Consider the following 6,542-nt stretch of genomic DNA (forward strand, 5'->3'; position numbering starts at 1 on the left):
CATATCAATTAAATTAAATGAAATCGTAAATTTACAACAAATGCAAAAGCGGATTAGGGGTGCGTTCGTAAATTCAATCTGACGCTCTGAAAAAATAGAATCGCGCTCTGAGTTTTGAAAAAGACGACGAACGGTTGTTTTGAGTAGAATTAGCACTGTATGAAGGCTACGCCACTACATTATTTATTTTCCAGAACACAATCCCAATGATACAGGAACAATTACAGTGACGATGAGGAGCACTGTGTGAGCAATAGTTTTAACCTAGTGCAAAACAGTATTTGCAAGCAACAGCTTGTGATTTTAACTCAAACGTACTTTAGCACTAGCAACCTGCCAAGTGCACTCTCCATTCATACACAGCAGACAGATGAAATTCCGGTATGAATGTCACAACATGAGGGGACTTTTCACATCTTTCCCATGCAATGTCAACGTCTTAATGTGCATATGTTCAGCGTCAATGTAATGTCAATGTACAAATTACTTCCGGGTGATTCCTGCAACGTCACTTCTAAATACATGTTCTCTGATTCTGTCTCTCCCCAGGTCGCTCCAGATGCAATGTACCTGACAGATGATAGCAATGGGGCCATTTTCCCCCTGCCCTCTGGGGAATTCCCCAAAGGGTCCATGATGACCATGGGCCACTTTGAGGTGCAGGGGCAGCCAACCCCAGCTGCACCTCCAACACCAGGTCCAGCCCCCTTCTCTTTCTCCTCTCCCTCCGCCTCACCTACACCTGTCCCCTTTTCCTTCTCCGGTGGGCCAAGGACCTTCCCCCCCGAGGGCTTCAGGGCACTTTGGGAAAACCTTTCAAAGGTAGGGTGACAGAAGGATTTTTAAGTGTATGTTTTGAAATGACTGCATTCATAACATTCCTTTTATGGTCTATGTAGGCCCATCAATGTGGGGGAGGTAGCGGGCAACCGCATTTTGACCAAAAAACGTTGGTGGTCCGCTTCTCAGAGGCAGAGGCGAATGTGGAGGCCATCCTTCTAAAGACGAGGGAGGCCCTGGGCCAGGTGGAGGAGACCTTTGTCCTGACCGACAGTCAGGGCAATGAAATACAGGACTCCGATGGCACAAGAAGTAAGTTATGAGACTGATAATTGTGCAGTACACATAACAATAGCACTAGAAATATTATTTGTAAAGCACATCATACACAATGGTCAGTCTATGTCCATGAAAAGGACAAAAGAAAGAAGTTCTGTTTCTGCTAAGATTACAAAAGTAGTAGTCATCTAAAACATTGTCTTCTACTTCAGCATCGCAGTTCTGGAGGCAGAACAGCCGAAAGGTTTTCGTGCTGCTGGAGGGGGAATTTGAGGACCTCCAGCAGCAAAGACGGGCCAAAGTGAGGTATGTACATCTTGGTCACATGTCAGTTCATCCATACAATTGACAGAGTAGAGTAGAGTACAGTGAAATGCAGGTGTCTAGTAGCATACATACATACAAATTCATTTACATATATTGCATAATATAATAAGCAGGCAAGTCAGATAAAAGGCGCAGATGGTGGGTGGCGGGATTTGGTAGAACAGCAGCCTCAGTAAAAGGAGAAAGGTAGAGATACGGGTGATAGGCAGAGAGATAGAGATAGTTATACTGTCCAGTCACCGATGACAATCTCTTCCTGTGTGTCATTTTTTGTGTACTATGTACTGTGTACTATTAAAAAGCTGATAACAAAGGTATGTACGTACATGTTGTCACTCATTATTCGTCCATCCATGTCTTTGCAGTCGCAGGGAAGACAACACCCTGCTGGACCGGGCAGAGGAGGGGAAGGTGGCTGCCGAGTCCCTGGAGAATGTGGCTAACGCCATTAAGAAGATGTCAGAGGTGGCTACTGCCCACCTGCAAAGACCAAGCTTGCAGCCCGCCAAGGATGCTATGTCCTGCCTGGTTTGCAAAGGTATGGAAAAACGTTGATGCCACACATGCACATAACTGAGACATGTAGTCTTTTTTCAGAGATGTATAAAGCACTGGAGTGGAGGAGTGGAGTAGAGGTTCATTCATTCTTTATGCATTCATAGATTCAATGACAAAGTTTTTGATTATCATTACAAAAGCGATTGATTTCGGATGAAAAAACTGAGATTTGTACATAGCCATTTGCATGGGTGGACAAAAGAAAACTGCTGAAAGCATTGAGAAACTGACTTTTGGAACTGCATAGGTGACACCAGAATGTTAAACATGAACAACAACTTTTGAGAATTTTAATTCTGTTGTGAGAAATGTGCGAAACCAACTTAGAAAAGCTGTAAGTACTGAACGGGTGGAGACGGAGCAGGGTGGGTTGGTTTCACTGGGCAGACGTTTAAAGTTCTTTAGTGTAGCCTACGTCTTAGGTAGGTTATATTATGTCAGCTGGGATGTGACCTGTTTAATTTACCTCATTTATTTATCTTGTCATTGTGTGTTCTGCAGCGGTTTTCGTGGATCCACAATTCGCGACATGCTGTGAATCCTTGGTGGGCTGCAGGGTCTGTGTGCAGCGGTGGTGTGCCTCCTCCGACTTCTGCCTGAAGTGCCGTGCAGCAAACTTTGCTGCCAACGTCCTAGCAGTGCGTGGCTTGTCTCCGGCTGCTGATTTTTTCAGGGACTTTGAGGTTGATGCCTAATTTCTTTTTAGTGTGTGTGTGTGTGTTTCCTTTAAGACAGTTTCCACCCCGTTACCCGTTGGAGCTTCTTTTCACTCCCGTTACGTTTTGGCATGCAACACACCTCACTGCACCTCACTGCATTGTTCACGCATCCATGCACTCACTCTATTGTTCACGCATCCATGCACTCTACATTACGGACTTTACTGACTTCCACGCTCTACCGTTTTGCTCCTGTTCGTCTTTGTATGTGTTCATTGTTATAATAAATTACTTGTTATTTTGTATTTAAACACTGCGTCCTTCCTTTTGTCATGGCTTTCGAGCCAAGTCGTGACAGCTTGTATCTCAATAAGTCTTTGTTTTGTCAACACACTATTTGGTGTTTGTGCACTTGCTCTTTGAGTTCTATACACTTATTACAGTACCTTTTTAACACCAAATTTTAAGTTGTTCTAAATGAAACTGTGTTTTCCTTCACAGAAAATGGGCGGTGAGTCTAATGCAAATGTTTCACCTGAGCTTAATTTGCAGTTTTCAATCAGCTTTATCGAGACAGAAAAAACAATGACCAATGCTTACGGCATGTTTCATTTGTTATATGAGCAATTTTTTATTATGTTGTGGTTACAGATTACAGCTTAGGCATGCCTTCTTGCTGAGTCAATTAGGTACAGCAGGGCATCCTGAAAAGGCTTAAAGTGGTTGTGCACTGCACCTTCGTACATCACAGCCATGTTGGTAAATACTGCCACGAACTCTGCCTCTGCCCTCATCTTGGCTTCTGGTGTTGTGAAAGGGTCTTGTCCGAAGCATGAGTCCCTGGCCAGAGAGGAGTTCAGCTCCCGGTCATACCACGCAGCTGCCTCTGGGGACAGTTTGACCTTGCAGCCATTTTCGGCCAAGTGATTTGGCACACCCCTTCCTGTACAAAAAAAAAATGAGGTGATGTGTTCAGAGATGGGACATTGTTTGTAGTTCCATGTAAAACTGTCACGTCTTAAATGTCTTATCACCAACTTGTTTATATATGCATAGCCCTGAAGTTCACCTGGTATCGCATGAGCATTCCATGCTCCCACTACCCTTTCGATGCCTATGCTGCTCACTTGGCACAGAAGTTTAGATGTACAGAACTTCACAGCATTGTCCTCCATATTGACAAGCTCCTTGTCCTGTAGGTCCACAAGAGCCGCTTTCAAAGGGTAGTTCACCCTGTTGTTAACTTCCACCCATATCCTTTCAATTCTGTGGTTCTAAATCAGAAAAAGAATTCCAAGTTGTGAAACTTCATTGATTACAACTCATAGCTGTGAAATCATTCTAGTCATCTCTGCTTGGACACACCAAGACATTTAGACAACAGCACTTTAGACATTCTAAGCTGTGCACATCAAGTGCGAAATGTAGTTGGGAAGCATACTTCAGTGGATTTTGTCTGCAGATATGGGCGCCTGTCCTGATTGTTTCGGTATGCCTGGAGGTTTTCCTGCATGAACAGTGTCAGGTAAAATTCTCTGCCATGATCCACACGGACCTGGTCCCAAAGGCCATAATTCAGGACTGCAGACCTTGAAGAAATTATGGTACAAAAAACATTAAAAGTAATTTATGTTTATCCCAATGTTTTATAGATACAGTAGGCCTACATAGATAGATAGATAGATAGATAGATAGATAGATAGATAGATAGATAGATAGATAGATAGATAGATAGATAGATAGATAGAGAGTACCTGTACACGTCTCCATAAATTATAAGATTATTTTTTACTGGCATAGTTGCATAGCCAACTATTTTGCTGCTGTAGCCATCTATCGCCAGTACATGGGTAGCACCAAACATGACTCATTTCTCATTTTGGTCCAGATGGATTTTATGACCCACGTACTCGGCCATGTATGGTGTTGGATTTAGATTTCTTGCCCCCTAGAAAAGATGAAGATGAGAAAATGTCATTACATCTACAACATTTCTGTTATTGTCTTGTATTGGCAACCTTCCAGTTCAACTTCACTGAAATGCTATTTAATTCATCTGTGTAATGGCTGTGACAGAAGGAAATAACAATACATTGCACTTGCTATGCGATATAACAGACTTTGACCCCTTCTGTAAATGGCAGGACAAATGTGTATGGATGGTATGTACATACAGTATGCCTCTGAGCATATGACGTTTCAATCATTTTTGTCACACACACAGTATATAGCCTGGCTGCTCCCTTAGGCTGAAAAACAAGCTGTGTCTCAACTGTTACTGAAATACTCACATTGCAACGTTCTTCGTGGTATGGCTGGTGCAAGTCTCGGAGGACACCAACAACACGCTTCTCCCCTGCCCTCACTCCTTTATTGGCCAGATACCCAGTTAGCATCTTCCTTCCAAAGGTTGGTCCAACCTATAGCAGATATTTGAATTAATAGCAAAGTATTAATGAATTGTTTGCAAGATTTGTGTGTGTGTGTGTGTGTATTTAGTGTCTCATGTTTCATGTTTAGTTACATCAATTATGTACTGTTATGTGAACCATGCATTCCTATGCGACTTCAGTGAAACTGTCTGTGTGTGTGTGTGTGTGTGTGTGTGTGTGTGTGTGTGTGTGTGTGTGTGTGTGTGTGTGTGTGTGTGTGTGTGTGTGAAGTGTTCATGAAGTGTATCCTGTCCCGTGTGTTGCCCTGGCTAGTGGACAATAACATCCTCTCACCCAACCAGAAAGCATACATTAACAGACAGGGCATGAATGAACACGTGTTTTGTCTGAAAACTGGGATCGATGATTTCAAGCATGAATCTTGCAAATTCTACTCTGTCTTCCTGGACTTCAGGGACGCTTTTGGGACGCTGACCCACAATGTCATGATCCACGCCCTAGAGGAAATCCAGCTACCTCGCGTGTTTATTGACATTATTAAGGATGTTTACAGCTCTTCCTTCATTCAGGTTATCTGTGGGAAACAACTCACAGATCCCGTCCCCCTCCAGGTGGGCATTAAAACCGGCTGCCCGTGGAGCGCCATCAATTTTGTCCTGGCCATCAACCAGTGGATTAGGTGGCTGTGCGGCTGTGCACCACCCAATGTGATTTCCCCAAACCCCATACAAGGCTACGCAGATGATGTGCAGCTGGCTTCTCGGGAGGAGAGTGTCATCAAGGACATGCTCTCCAGAACTGACACATTCCTGGACTGGTCCGGTCTGGAGATCAAACAGTCTAAATGTGCAGTTCTATACCAGAGAAGGAGTGGCGGGAATCGCTGGTACAAATCTAAAACGGATAGGGATCCAGAGTTTTTCATCAACTCGGAACCAATCCGTGTGTACGACCTGCACGAGACGTACACCTACCTCGGGCACAAATTCAATGTAGCAGGCGAGTGGAAGAAGCAGGTTGAATATATGGTCACGGAATTCACCACCAGGCTGGATTTGATTGATGTTTCACCACTTCCTCTGCTCATGAAGTTGGAGGCCATCAGACAGGTGGCCCTGTCGAGAATTCAACATCTTTTCTCCAACGTACACCTCGCATGCAAAACACTTCGGGAACTAAACAACCAAGTAGTTTCTGTAGTGAGGAAGTGGTTTGGACTGAACACCCATACAACCAGGGACATTATTTTCCAGCCCAAACAGGAGGGAGGTCTAGGCGTTCCAAACGTGGAGTGGATCTATAATGCCACCAGGCTGTCCCACCTGACCAATATGCTGAACAGTGATGACCGGACTGTCAGGGAACTTGCACGTTCTTCATTGTTTCTGGACATGAAGCGACGTAAAGTTCCCCTGGCAGGAGAGGGTGAGCCGAGCTTCTTAGGCTTTAGAAGGAAGCCCAACAACAAGATGGACTCACATTCTGCTGGGTTTGGGGTCTCGTCGGACTGGCCCGACCTCAATGACCTTTGCGTGCGAGCTGGAGT

This window comes from Gadus morhua, chromosome 8 (genome assembly GCF_902167405.1).
Source record: "Gadus morhua chromosome 8, gadMor3.0, whole genome shotgun sequence".
Classification (NCBI taxonomy): Eukaryota; Metazoa; Chordata; class Actinopteri; order Gadiformes; family Gadidae; genus Gadus; species Gadus morhua.